We start from the raw sequence: 14690 nt of genomic DNA, 5'->3' as shown, positions 1-14690 counted from the left end.
TTTATCTTTATACATATTTAACAATGAATTTTAACCTCAGTTTCCTCACCTAAGTAAACTAAGGCATCTTATCTGAGAAAAAAGCAGGAAATCAAACTCTGGCTGACTGTAGAATTGGTGAACTGGTTATTTATGTGAAGGTCTGTGTGCATGCAGGCTTTTGCCTTTGGGTAGTAGGAGGAGAAGATTTGTGTTAAGGTGCCTGAGGAACAAAAGCAGATGTAGGCATTGCGAAATCTTTGGGTTTGAGTGTCTCTGGAGCAAGCGATTTGTGCAGAATGATGAGAAAGGGACTGAATGCATATAAGGCCCTGAGAAACCAGGCCCTGGGTGACATAGCTCATCACAGAGTGACAGCAGATCACAGGGTCTCCTCTCCCTCCACTCTGCAAGATGGTCCACAAGGCAGCTTTAGCACACCAGGTGCTCCTTATTACAGCCACTGCTGGAGGGTTATGTAGGTTTTCACAGAGTGCATCAAAGGAAGCTGGGCAGCAGAATATGAATCAACCTTCCACCATCCTTCTGTACTGTACAGTCCCAGGAAGAAAGAGGAAGACTTTAAAGGTTCTATTGAATAGAGAATTCCGGAACAAGTGTTATAAGTTATGTATTAATGTGTCTATGATCTCATTTGCACTGATAGACTGGTAAGGCTAGGACATTTAAGTTACATGTAAAAATTCATATGCTTGTTCCAGGTTACAGCTGTTCTGAGAAATAAATTATATAATATACATGATAGAGCCCAACCCATGTTCTGGCATAAAGAAGTTACTTAATATTTCCCAAGAAGCACTTTCCCAAGTGCAAGCAACTTTAGATACAGCTTCCTTGTTAATCCTCACAAGGTGTCACTTTAAAAGTTATTGAACAGTGATTATTAAAGTCTCTAAAATAAGTTTCAGAGAGATAATAATCTATCCAACATTGCAGAATTGTACATGTTGACTTCTAAACAAGAGGAGACTTCCAGTTTAGAGGTTTAACTGTTTTGTTTTGCTCTGTTTTGTGATTATATTTCTAAATCTCAGACGGAAGTGGGAAGAAGGGTGGCAATGGAGAGAGTAATGAAAACCTGGGTCCACCCAGTTTGGGAAATCATAACTAACAGATCCGCCATTTTATTATGCAAATTATAGAGAATAAAGCTTGATACAAATGCTCTTGACTGGTGGGCATCCATGGATGATAGATTGAGGAAACACTGCAGGGTTATATGGCTAGCAAGCTACTATGCATATATCTCACTGTGCTGACTTTCCAAAAGTACACAACAAGGATACAGGAACACAATGAGAATACCAAAATGAGAATTTTTATTTCTGTTTGGGTGCTGGGACTATATAGGTGATTTTTTATTTTCTTCTTTGTAGTCCCAATTTTCCACAATAAACATGCATCATTTCTAATAATAAAAATAGTTATATAACACTGAATTGGTTTTAACTTAACAAATTTATTATAATGTGGATGATTTCAGATTGAGTAGTCATAGTGAAAGGCAGTAGAGAATTATATATAGGCAACTGCATAAGCATGTCTACAGGAAAAAGATTGAAGGAAAATACACTAAAACTCACCTTTACTGACTGTACCATGAAAACTGTACCAAAATCTAGGTAATAATAAGCCATCAAAACCACAAAGTTTTCTGTACCCCTGTTAACTTTTTGGATTGTTTTTCAAAGGATATACAATAACACTTACTAAATAAGCAATATTATGAAAAATATATTAATGAATAAATCACTTATTATTTAAAGAGAATGAAGGTATGCTACATATCTCTAAAGGTAATATAAAAATCTACCCATGGACTTTTTCCAAACCACAAACTTGTTGCAGCTTCTTGCATCACCTGATACTATCTTTCCCTTAATTCAGAGAAATCAGTACTGAAAATGGAAAATAGGGTTGAAAGTTGCTTTGGCAGTGAGTCACTATTCCTGATGATAATGTGTTCAATTGTCCTATATGTAGAGGTGGAAAATGGTGAAGTACTAGCCCAGACCCTGTGTCAAAAAGGGTCACAATGAAAACACTAGAGAAATCTTTTATTGCACAACTAGGGACAATATTCATAATAATTTATAATTATTCATTATATTAATTTATAACATTCTTGAACAAAATTGAGTTTAAAATAATGCATGGAGGCTTTTGTTGCTTGGTTGTTTAGCTTTGCTTTTGCTTTTCACAGAGGAAAAATGGTGGAGTAAGTGACACTGTGCTCTTGATGAGGAAACTTTTTCACCACGAGCAGACAGATTGCTGCTCTTTGGTTCCAACATGCAAGAGCAGGACAGCAGACAGAGTCAACAGAAACTGTAGGCAGTTGGTGAAGTTGAGCTATGTTTCTGGTAAATGCTAGAAAAACCTTAGTGAATGAATAAAGTATACTAAACCTGGATTTGTGAATGCTATCTTAAATAAGATTTCAAATTCTTTTATAGGAACTAATTGGATTAAATTGTTTATAAGTATTAACAACTTAAAGAAAATACAGCATTAGAGGTCTTATAAGCTATACAAATAGAGGTAACTCTTAAGATTCAACCACTTTCATTGTTACCATGCAGTAGAATATATACTCTTGAAATTGATGTTTGTTTTACTTTCATAAATTAGAATAAATATTATTTAGGTATTGTTTTACCTTGCTAATACTTCAGGAAAACAATATACGAAATGGAACAGCTTTTAAAAGGAAATTTAATAAGTTACAAGTTTATAGTTCTAGTGCTGAGAAAATGTCCAATCTAAGGTGCCAAGGAGAGGTCATCTTCAGTCAAGAAAGGCTGATGCCATTCAGAACACCTCTCTCAACTGGGAAGGCAGATGGCTGGCATCTGCCAGTCCCTTGCTCATGGGCTCCATTGCTTTCAGCCTCTGTTTCCTGCAGGGGTTCCTCACCTGGCTCTGTGCGCCTTCACTTTGCCCTTCTGGAATAGAACTCTGGGTTCTGGTTTGCTTAGCATCTCCTGGCAATGTCTGCAGGACCCTGCATCTCCAAATGTCTGGGTCTCGCATTGGCTCTGTCAGCTCTGAAGTAACTGTTCTCTAGGTGTCTGCATCTGCAAGCATCTCTGTCAGCTCTGGCTCTCTCCAAAATGTTTCCTCTTTTAAAAGATTCCAGTAAACTAACCAAGACCCACCCTGAATGGGCAGGGTTATAGCTCCATCTAATCAAAAGCCCACACCCACAATTGGGCATGCTACAGTTTCATGGAAATAATCTAATCAAAGTGTTTTCCATTCTACAGTATTGAATCAAGATTAAAAGAAACGGCTTTTCTGGGGTATATAATAGTTTCAAACTGGCACAGTTACAATCTACCTTGTAGGGTATTCGCTACCCTGAATTATACTTTATGTTTTTTATGTTTTTCCTTTAGTAATCATATCCATCTTGCTAGAAATGTTTTCCAGATTATTTCCTCATGGTGAATGCTGGTCATACAGTGAAAGCACCATTCAAACTATTAAGGGAGAAAAGGCAAGCTCTACTACTCATTGTAACCTTTTCTGGATTTTAATATATACTTTGTTCTTACCCAAGGGGGCTTATTTTTTTGACTTGTCCCCTAAACCAGAGGGATCAATAAATTAAAAACAGAAGTATTGTGATAATGGATTACAATCATTAGGCACAAATATTGGAAGAGAGAGGAAGGGTGTTCAAATCTAAATAAACAACTTTCTGATGAAGAAGGGAAAGGGCTATAATTCTTATTTTGGGGTTCCAAGAAAGAAAATACATTCTTTCGAGACTCATTTCTGAAGGATTTGCTTCCCTCCCTGGACACCTAACCCTACCTCACTTCATAAGTCACATGCTGTCTAGACTAGACTCAAGGTTCACTCTGAAAAGATTACATTCACAGGGTCACTGGGAGGGAAGGTGGGGGCAGGCGCTGTCAGACTGGAGAATGGAGCTTTGATTTATGTTGGGTTGCAAATTTAAGTTCTGACCAGGAGCTTTCTACCTTTCCAATCCGAAAAACAAGAATAACAACAAAAGAGGAAAAATTACAATGCAATATAAATGAGTACAATAAATTGATAGAAGGGCAAACCTCCTAAATAGTACTTTATAGGGTTCCAGGATAATTACCGTATTTTACAACTACTGCACAGTACTATTATAAATCCTATCACCAGATGATCCCTAATTTTCTCAGTTACAAAGCTATTCACATCAAAACTTCATTTAGAATTTATTAAATAGGGGAAAGCACAAGAACTATAGTTATAAACTAAATTTTTTTTAAAAAATCAAGCCATAATGATAACAGATAATATCAAAATCCCTATACTCATATTTACTTCATATTTATATTTTATTTTTTAAAAGGGGGGTTATAATGTTCATTTGCTCACATACCTTTCATATACATCTTCATTTAATTCAAAGGTCAAATGCCAGTGGTGTGGATCAAATCTTTGCAGTGTAATAAACAAGAGGGGAAAAAATCAAATGTCAGTTGGCTTTTTCACTATAATGATCATGACAGCAAAAAGAATAAACTAAACCAAATTTTATATACTGGCCGGCAGAGAAGATTTTCATTGTTATGAAGTAGGCACGCATCAGAACAAGGACAAGTAGAGTTCATAAAATGTCACTTCATGATGAAATATATGCTCACTAGTTTCCTGTAGGTTTGGCTTCCTATGCTTTCAGATTGAAAATATGGATAATGTAACAGTGGAGTTCAGAAAGTAGTAAAAAAAAAATGCAGGCAGATGAACTCTCCTGAATGCTCAGAAACACAGCTTTGGCTTGGGAAGAACACAGAGAACTGCCAAACAAATGAGGTTACTGAGAGTCTCACTCTCCCAAGTGACCTCTGACTGAATATGCTACCATTATTAATGACTTACAGTGAATTTTCAATTATTTTTTTATGGATATCTAAACTCTAGAATCTCCCCAAGAAGCATGTTCCTTATTCTTTTGCAGAAGACTTAGGCTGGATCAGTACCATAAGAAACATCAGATTAAACAACAACGATGACAAAAAAAAAAAGACAATGAAGAGTCTAGATTTCTCCCAGTGGAAGAATCTGAATGGGAAACAATTCCACTGGGGAGGGGGAGACACACATAAGTAACCAAAACACAAACAAAAAATTGATTAAGCACTGTTTCCCAGTCACGCAAACTTTCCCATGATCCTCAAAGATTCTTCATTCTTTCTGACTAAAACTTTGCTTCATATAAAGGAATGCTCTCTTCCTTCTTTCTATTTGGAATATTTCGGCTCAACCTTCAATACTCAGTTAAAATGTCATTTCTTTACTGAAGGTCCCTGATTCCTCAAGAGATAGTCACTTCCTTGTAACTATGTCGCCCCAGCACATTCCACATCCTTCAACAGTATGGTCTATACTGTTTAAAGTCTTTGTTCTTTGAACTGGTCTTAATGTCAGGAGCACAGTGGAGAGCACCAAATACTTAGGAGACCCTTAATAAATGAGAAAGGACAGGAGGGAGGAATATAGGGTTTTAGGGTCAGAAGATTTGGAATTTTCATTGGTTTGCTGTGATGATAAACCAAGTCCAGCTTCCCCAGAAGGGCAGGAAAATTTTAAATCTCTTGTAACAGATGAAGTCTGGTGGTGAGGCACACTAATGCAGTAGCACAGTGGGAATGAGGAGGAAAGGACAGAATTAAGAAAGGTTTAGGAATTTGTACTGAATATGAGGTGGGGAATATAACTGGCATTTAAGGTTTAGAAATCTTAATTGATAGATGATTTTCACATCTCTGCTTTGGAAGGCAGTGTTAATGATCTGGTCCATCTTGATGAATAATAAAAGAAGAAACAAAAGAGGCTCATTGGAGGTGCCTGGTGGCAGTCAGAATTCCTGGGTCTAACATTCAGGAGAGCTGTGTGAGTTGGTAATAATGGATAGTGCAGTCACCAGCCTCTGAAGTTAGCTGAACATATAGGAATGAATGAAATTGCTCAGGAACAGAATATAGAAGAAAAGGAAAAGACTACATGCCGAGACTCAGGGGCAGAGTATTTACATGAAGACAGTGAAAGATGTTTAGGACATGGATTTGTTAAGAGAATAAACCTAATTGTTTCTTGAAGTGCTAAATTCATTGGAATGATTTTGAACGTCTGTTTTTGTTATAGAGAAACTCAAATGTGGCTATTTTTTTCTCATAAAAACATTTTGACAAAAAGGAAAGGCTGTTTAAATGTTGTGTTGCTAGTTCTTCTAAACCGATGCAAATGTACTAAGAAACGATGATCATGCATCTATGTGATGATGTTAAGAATTACTGAGTGCATATGTAGAATGGTATGATTTCTAAATGTTGTGTTAATTTCTTTTTTTTTTCCGTTAATAAAAAAATACTCATAAAGAGTTAAAATGATAAAGGCACAATAAAATGGGATGCACTATATAAATGTATTTAAAGTAATGCTATTTCAAACTTTAGTATTTGGACACTGTAGAAAAAGAATCTTCCTGGAAACTTGATTTTAGCCTAAGGGGTAACACAAAGCTTTCTTCTCATTCAGCTGGCTGGTAGCTACAAAAAGTACTATGCCAAATCAGTGACAGAGAAAGCATTCTTTAAAAATAAAATCAGGATTATTTTCAATAAAATATGTGTATATGCCATGTGTTTAAAAGAAATTGCAGCAGCTCTTTGTATAAAGTAAAGCATTTTTGTAATTCCTTTGTAATGAACACAATCATTTTCTAATATATTTTCTTTTAAAATTCACTTTATATATATTGAGACTTTGCTAAATAAGTGTTTTTTTACATCTGATACAAATTTATTTCTGTTTGCATACAGCATTCAGTAACCTGAATTGCAAGTTAAACAAGTCAGTGAATAATTCACACATATTCTTAAATCTGAATTTTGCTTGTACACACTTCCAGAGAATCAAAAGAATTTTAACTTTTTCTGAGGCTCTATTAGGTTCTATAAGATTAGGCAGTAAATTGAGGAGTCAAACAGCAATTACCTAATGTATCATTATAATTCCTTTATGATGCCAACCTATTATGTTCAACCTTAACATGCTTTAATGAAGCAGTTCTTAACCCAAAACGCATCTTGAAATCATCTGTGGGTCTTTCAAATTACAGATATTTGTGCTCATTTGAATTACAGAAGCTGAACGGGTCCTTCTTTATATTCTGAAAATTCCAGCACACAAAACCCACTCTGTCTTCTGAAGTCCTATAATATATATTTTGTATTGCTAATTATCTTTCATAGGCATGGCTATAAACATAAGACTGTAGCAGAGGTCTTGTCCTTTTTTAACCTTCACTGATGCAGCAAAAGAAATCAGATTCAATATAAATATTAGTTGACTGATTTGATTTGCAAAAGATTTACTGAAACCAAATTAAGGTATATAATAGCATGGTACCTGCGTAGTAGTTTGGAGCAAAATCATGCAGCATCCTAAATTGTTGACAAAGATATTCAAATTGTTCAATGCTTTCATCAATTGCTTTAACTTTTTATTTTGAAATACTTTCCAACTTACAGGATAGTTATGAAAATAATATAAACCCCATAACAGAGAACTCTAAAAAACATCTATATTCCCAGATACCAAGATGCACTAATTTTAACTTTTTTGCCACATTTGTCATATCATTCCAGCTATCTATCCATCATTTCATCAATCTATCTATCCATCGATCCGTGTATTTGTCAGTCTATTTGCATATGAATCCATTTTCTGGACATTTGAGTGTATGTTGTATATATCATGCTCCTTGAATACTAAATACTGGCCGTGTACATTTCCTAAGAACAAGAACATTAATGCATATGTCCATCTAAGTCGCAGTTATCAAGTTCAAGAAATATTACATTTAATATAAAGTTTACATTTATATTCTATTTTTTTCATATGTCCCAATCATGTCTTTTTGAGCCTTCTCTCCTTCCATGTTGGAGGTAGCCCAAGATAATGTATTGTATTTAACTGTCATTGTTTCTTCAGTTGCTCTTTCTTGTGTATGTTTTTTTTTTTTTAATCATGGGAAGATATATCCAACATAATTTCAACCACTCCCAGGTATTCATAAGTCACATTCACAATGTGGCAGTACCCTCACCACCTTCTGTTAATCAAACTTTCTCATCTCCCCAAACAGAATCCCTACACCCATTACGCGTTAATTCCCCATTCCTCCTGACACCACCCCCCCCCACCATGGGAAATAATTTAAAACACTAAATCTATAACAACCTCATTTGTTTTGATTCCAAATGAACATCAACAGTATACACAAACTATGTTACTGTACACCTCTGTATTAGCACCTTTATGAAGTTCTTGCCACATATTACATATGTACGCATTGTAAGTCTGAAACCACTGATTAATCATTATATATTATGTATTTGCCTTTTAGATCCTGTAGGAAATAAAAATATTATGTATTTGCCTTTTAGATCCTGTAGGAAATAAAAAGTGGAGTTGCAAACCAAATGCAATAGTACTGGTATTTATAATCATCATCATTATCCTTGCCAGAGATCTTTATTTCTTCATGTAGCTTTGGTCAATTGCCAAGTGTCCTTTTCTTTCAACCTGCAGAACTCACTTTGGCATTTCTTGTAGGCCTGGTCTACCGGTGATAAACTCACTCAGCTTTTTTTTTTTCAATCTGGGAATGTCTTAATCTCTCATATATTTTTGAAAGGCAATCTTGCCAGATAGAGAATTCTGGGTTGGCAAATTTTTGCTTTCAATGCTTTAAATTTGACATCCTACCGCCTCTGCCTGCTTGCCTCTGTGGCTTCTGATGAGAAATCAGCACTTGAGCTTATCGAGGCTCTCTTGTATATGATATGTGGCTTCTCTCTTGTGGCTTTCAGAATCATCTCTTCTTCTTTGACACTCGATAGTTTATGTGCTATGGCATGCGTCTATTAGGGTTTATTCTGCTTGGAGTTTGTTGAGTGTTTTAGGTATATCCAGACATGACTCCTGTTAAATTTGGGGAGTTGCCTATTATTATTTCATTGAATATCTTTCTTTTATTCTTTCTTCTTTTCTGGGGTGCCTCTGGGGTATACTTGATGTCCCACAGGATTCCTCAGGCTCTGTTTACTTTTCTTCATTCTTTCTTCTTCTGCTCCTCAGATTGGATTACTTCAATTTTCTTATCTTCGAATTCACTGATTCTTCTGCCAGCTCCAATTTGCTGTTGAAGCCTTCTAGGGAATTTTTAATTTCTATTACTCTGATCTTACTTCTGTTTGGCTCCTTTTCATTTCTACCTTCCTAGTGATATTCCCTTTGTGTTCCACTATCATTTTCCTAATTTCCTTTAGTTCTTTGTCCACGTTTTGCTTTAGCTGATCGAGCATATTTCGGGCCATTTTTAAAAAGTCTTTGGCTGGTATGTTCAGATCTGGTCCTCTTCATTGATGATTTCTAATGCTTTAATTTCTCCCTTGCCTGGGGCATCATTTCCTGCTTCTTCGTATGTTTTGTAATCTTGTTAAAATCCTGAACATTTTGATAGTTTAATGTGTTCTCACTGGTATTTAGATTCTGAGTCATCTCATCTGTTCCTTAAGCTTCTATCCAGCTAGTATTATGACCGAGCTTTCTGTGACTTCCAAGAGCAGGAGCTAACAAAAGAAGAAGAGCAAAGAGGAGGAGGAGGAGAAAACACCTTTCCCAGTCCTTGCAGTCTGACCTGTGTGAGTGCCTCCTTCAGGGCTTATCTAAATAGAGTCAGACAACAACTTGAGGCCCAAGCATAGGAGCATCTGTGATCCTTTCTGTACATGTGTCCTGTCTTGGGCATTGTATGTGGCCTTGGGTATTCCCTTATTTATACAGACACATTCGTTTCCTCTTCCCTGGGAAAGAGTTTCCTCATGGCCCAGGCACTGCACAGTACACCCTGCAGGCAGCAATTCCTTGTCCTGAGGCAGCACCACTTGACTGCTCTCTAACAATGTTCTATAGGAGAGTTCTGGGCTTCCTTGTACACCCAGGGCCATCTCTGGGACATGAAGCTCCCCAGGCCACCACTGACAGAGTGGGCCAGACACAGATGCCCCCAGGATTTCATGAGGGTTACTATGCTCCCTCTGGAACCAGGATTAGGGTCTGGTTGGGAGCACAGGTCAGCTCTGCGCCAAGGTACTGAGGGAACGTGAGAGGGCCCAGCCCAGGCGCCTTGAGATCCTACCACTTCTAAGTAGGCTTTTTCTCAATTCGGTGCTTGCCTTGTTACTACAGTCCTTTAACTATTTTCTGGAGCTTGAGAAAGATGTTTCTGCCAGTTCCTGCTGTTTGTTCAAAGCTTCTGTGGGGAAATGGAGCCTTGATGCATCTCATTCAGTCATATTAATCAGGGTAGGCTCTGCTTTCATCTATTTTTGATGATTCGGTGCAATAAGAACATTTTCATTTTTATGAAAAAGATTTTTTAATAGTTGTTATGTGTGCTGAAGTAAATATGCTATTAGCAAGAGGTTTAATTTATATTCCAGATCAGAGAAAACTGGTAGTGGAACATTCATATGCTCATGAGATTTAACTATTAGATCTGCATACTTCCTTTAATTCTATATGAACTTTATGAACATGCAAAACCCCTTTTATGTTTGTGAGAACCACTTGCCCTAAATATAAAAGGTTTCCAAGATAAAGTTACAAAAGACAGTGACAGAATATTTCTAAGAATTTATCTCATGAATAAAATATAACAACATGGTAGTACTTTAGAAATAGCACGCTATGGAAAAAAGGTAGCCTTTTCTTTTTTATAAGCTTTCCTTTCACATTAAGAAATATTTTGTTCTTCCTCCTTGAGATCAACAATTGACACTGATTACTTAGCAACTGTATAAAGCCTGGCATGGTCAAGCTGTGATAATGGAACTATCAATGCAGCTATAATGCACTTAGGATTTGAAGACGGCAGTTGCAAATGTAACTAAGATCCAGGGTAAACCCTCTTTTCAAGTCTGGAAGGGTTAAGAGAAACTGAATAGAGCTTTTTAATACAGCAAGTCACAAGGTGAAGGAAAAGGAGAATGAGATCAAGAGACTGACAATCTTTAAAAAACTGTAGATATTGTTAACACGTAAAATGCACCACTTGATTGCTTTTATTCTATATATGAACATTTTTATATGTAAATTTACATAACACTTAAAATATTTATACATATACACTTCATATGTATATATGGTAATTCCTCTCATCAAATGGTAAAAAGAGAAAGTTTTTTCTACATTCAACAATGTTGGATATTGTCATTTAAAAATTTTGTCAGTCTGATAACTGGCAACTTACATTTATTTGATAGTTAGCATGAGGTATTTTAATAAATATATTTTGCTGTTATTCAGTATTACCCAATCATCACTTTGGCTCAGTTTTCTATTAGATTATTTTCCCTTATTTATTTGTACCTGCTCTTTATATATTAGGGACATTGATCCTAACTGTTACTAGTGATACAGATATTTCTTTCAGTCATGTTTTTAAATTTTCATTTTGTGCATAATTACCTTTTATCATTTTCAAGTTTTAAACTGTTTTTCTGTAGTACTTAAAGAAAATCTTCCTTAGTCAAAAAATATGAAACACTGTGTCTTATATTTTCCTCTAGTATTTCTGTAGTATTGTTCTTGAGGGGAGATGTATTTAAATTTAGATCTTTAATCCATCTAGAATTCATTTTTATGTATATATTAAATACAAATATAAACTTTTTTTCCAAATTGAACTGTTAACATAGAATACCATTAGATATTTCTATTATAAACATTACCTATAGGTACAGTAAATCACATTCTGTAAAACAATTTAGGGAGAAAATAATGAAAAGTATTGTTTATTCCCAGAATATGGGGTAAAGTATAGAAAGAGAGAGAGAATGACTCTAATTTCACTGGTAAATTCTATACTTGAAAATAACACCTAGAATAAGCACATGCCCTTTTTTAGAACTCAAATACCCATCCAAAAGCTTTTCAAATCAAATATGAATATTGTGCCAGTTTGAGGCTGTTATGTATCCCAGAAACCATGTCCTTATTCCTGATCCAATCTAGTGGGGACAGCCATGTTTCTTTTCATCCTGATTTAATGAGGTGGGGTGGAAAGTTTGATTGGATTGTTTCCATGGAAATGTGACACACCCCATTGTGGGTGTGAACTTTTGATTAGATGGTGATGTGACTCCACCCATTCAAGGGGGTCTTGATTAGTTTACTAGAGTTCTCTAAAAGAGGAAACATTTCGGAGAAACCTGAGAAATGACAAAGCTGACAGAGACAGAAACCTTTGGAGACTGTTCTAGTTTGCTAGCTGCCGGAATGCAAAATACCAGAAACAGACTGGCTTTTAATAAGGGGAATTTAGTAAGTTGCCAGTTTACAGTTTTAAGGCCAAGAAAATGTCCCAATTAAAACAAGTCTATAGACATGTCCAATTTAAAGCATCTGGGGAAAGATACCTTGGTTCAAGAAGGCCAACGACGTTCAATGTTTCTCTCTCAGCTGGAAGGACACATGGCGAATATGGTGGCATCTGCTGGCTTTCACGTGGCTCTACCAAAAGGGACTCTCTCCAAAATGTTTCCTCTTTTAAAGGATTCCAGCAAGCAACTCCACCTTCAGTGGGTGGAGATACACCTCCATGGAGATAATCTAATCAAAAGTTACAACCCACAATTGGGTGGGTCACATCTTCATGGAAACAATCAAAATGCTCCCACCTAGCAATACTGAATGAGGATCAAGGGGCATGGCTTTTCTGGGGTCCACCACAGATTCAGACCAGCACAGAGATGTAGAAAGAAACTGCCCCCAGGGAAGCCTTTTGAAACCAGAAGCCAAATAAAGACCACAGCAGACACCAGCCAGGTGCCTTTCCAGGTGACAGAGGTGTTTCTGGACACACTGGCCTTTCTTGAGTCAAGGTATCTTTCTTTATGGATGACACAGCTTGGACATTTTTATATCCTTGGAACAGTAAGCTTGCAACTTAATAAATTCCCTTTTTTAAAGCTGTTCCATTTCTGCATATTGCATTCTGGCAACTTTAGCCAACCAAAACAAATATATTTTTGGATTATTTTCAATTTGGCATTCCCTAAACCTCTGCTTTTTCCTATTCATAAAGGCAAAATTATTGATAACATGGGATTTATTTCTGATCTTTACTTTAGAATTTAATATTGCCTCAGTATCTCCTCTTTGATATTGCTTCCTAGGATTTCCTGCTTCTGACATTACAATCTGATTCACAAATAATTTCTATTTTTCAAATGGCATAAAAGTGGTGAAGGTAAAGTAAGCATTTTGTTTACATATATAAATACTATGATTAACCAGGAGTGAGAACTGTAAAATCTCCAAATCCCTGCTTACTCATCTGATATTTGGGGATCCTAATGCTCACCTCATAAGGTTGAAGTGAAAATTAAATAAGATGACTTAGGAAAGTGCCCAACAGGGTATCTAGTACATAGTAGTCAGATGAAACACTTCAATGTCTTAACCTTTCCATTCCTTGAAAGCACTTACATTACACAGGGGCAGGAATACTCTTTTATTTTTAGCTTAATGAAAAATGATATTAATAATTAAAACAATTTGGAAGTACTGTCAACTTTTAAGCAGAAAATTGTTTTTAAAATATTTCATAGTGACGTTATAAGAAAGAAAATGATATACAAAGAACAACAGCACATGTTTAAGAGAGGCAGTTAATGGAATCCTGATCTCAAATTCAACCATTTAATAACTGTATGTCCTTGAGCAAACTACTTAACCTGTCTACTTAACCTTAGTTGCTGCTTTGGTTATTTCATTCAGATGTAAAATGTGCATAACAACACTAACCTCACAGAAATGCTGTATGGAGTGAATGGAATATCTTTAAACAGTTTTTCCAGTGTTTGATATATAATAAGAAGTGAATATGGATCAACTATTGTGGCTATAATACAAATATACATAACCAAGAGTGGACATCTAAGATATCATAGAAAGACTGTTGTGAAGCAATGTGATATGAAAGATAATATAGATGTGTTTTTGGACTGCCGGAAGCTGCTATGAGATTTTTTAAAAAAAATCTGGCTTCACAGTGTTCCTGCCTCAGGTAAGGATCTCATATTGCTTGATTTAACCATATCCTCTTAACAGCTGTATCTATTAAATAATAGCCTACACTTTTTAGAGTCTATTGCATATCATTTCCAAGTTTTTTAATTCATTTTTTTTTGTATACTGTATGGCCGGGGGTGGGGTGGGGTCACATTTTATTCTTTATCCATTTAAGTATCCTGTTATTGCAGCACCATTTGCTGATTTTTTTGTTTGTTCATTTGCTTTTCTGGTTTATTTGTTTTTTGGGAAGTGCATGGGGCCAGGAATCGAGTCCGAGTCTCCCACTCTTTTAATTCACTTTTGTTCCCATATCTTACAAAAATTTCCTCTCTGTTTCTGGTTTACTGATGGCATCCTTCCAGAGTCCTAATGATGCAGCTGTTAGTACATTGTGTGTGTGTGTGTGTGTGTGTGTGTGTGTGTGTGTGTGTGTGAGCACACGTGTGTATATATCTTTTCAATAGGATTTTAGCAAGAGGAAGAAGAGAGAAACTTTCTGGCCTTCATCAGCCACCTTGAACAAGAAGTGAAAC

The 14690-nt window shown here is 36.0% G+C and overlaps 1 protein-coding gene and 1 long non-coding RNA gene across 2 annotated transcripts in view; both read right to left on the bottom strand.

The window, feature by feature from the left end:
- The window catches only part of PDZRN4 (PDZ domain containing ring finger 4), a 407543-nt gene that overhangs the window by 272403 nt on the left and 120450 nt on the right, over positions 1-14690 (bottom strand). The window lies entirely within an intron of this gene.
- The window catches only part of LOC143691694 (uncharacterized), a 215182-nt gene that overhangs the window by 121668 nt on the left and 78824 nt on the right, over positions 1-14690 (bottom strand). Inside the window, exon 3 of the long non-coding RNA XR_013179659.1 lies at positions 4388-4444. This is a non-coding gene — a long non-coding RNA (uncharacterized LOC143691694). The remainder of the gene's footprint in view (positions 1-4387; positions 4445-14690) is intronic.

The sequence above is a fragment of the Tamandua tetradactyla genome, chromosome 7 (assembly GCF_023851605.1).
Source record: "Tamandua tetradactyla isolate mTamTet1 chromosome 7, mTamTet1.pri, whole genome shotgun sequence".
Classification (NCBI taxonomy): domain Eukaryota; kingdom Metazoa; phylum Chordata; class Mammalia; order Pilosa; family Myrmecophagidae; genus Tamandua; species Tamandua tetradactyla.
This window is presented reverse-complemented; position numbering and strand designations above follow the sequence as displayed.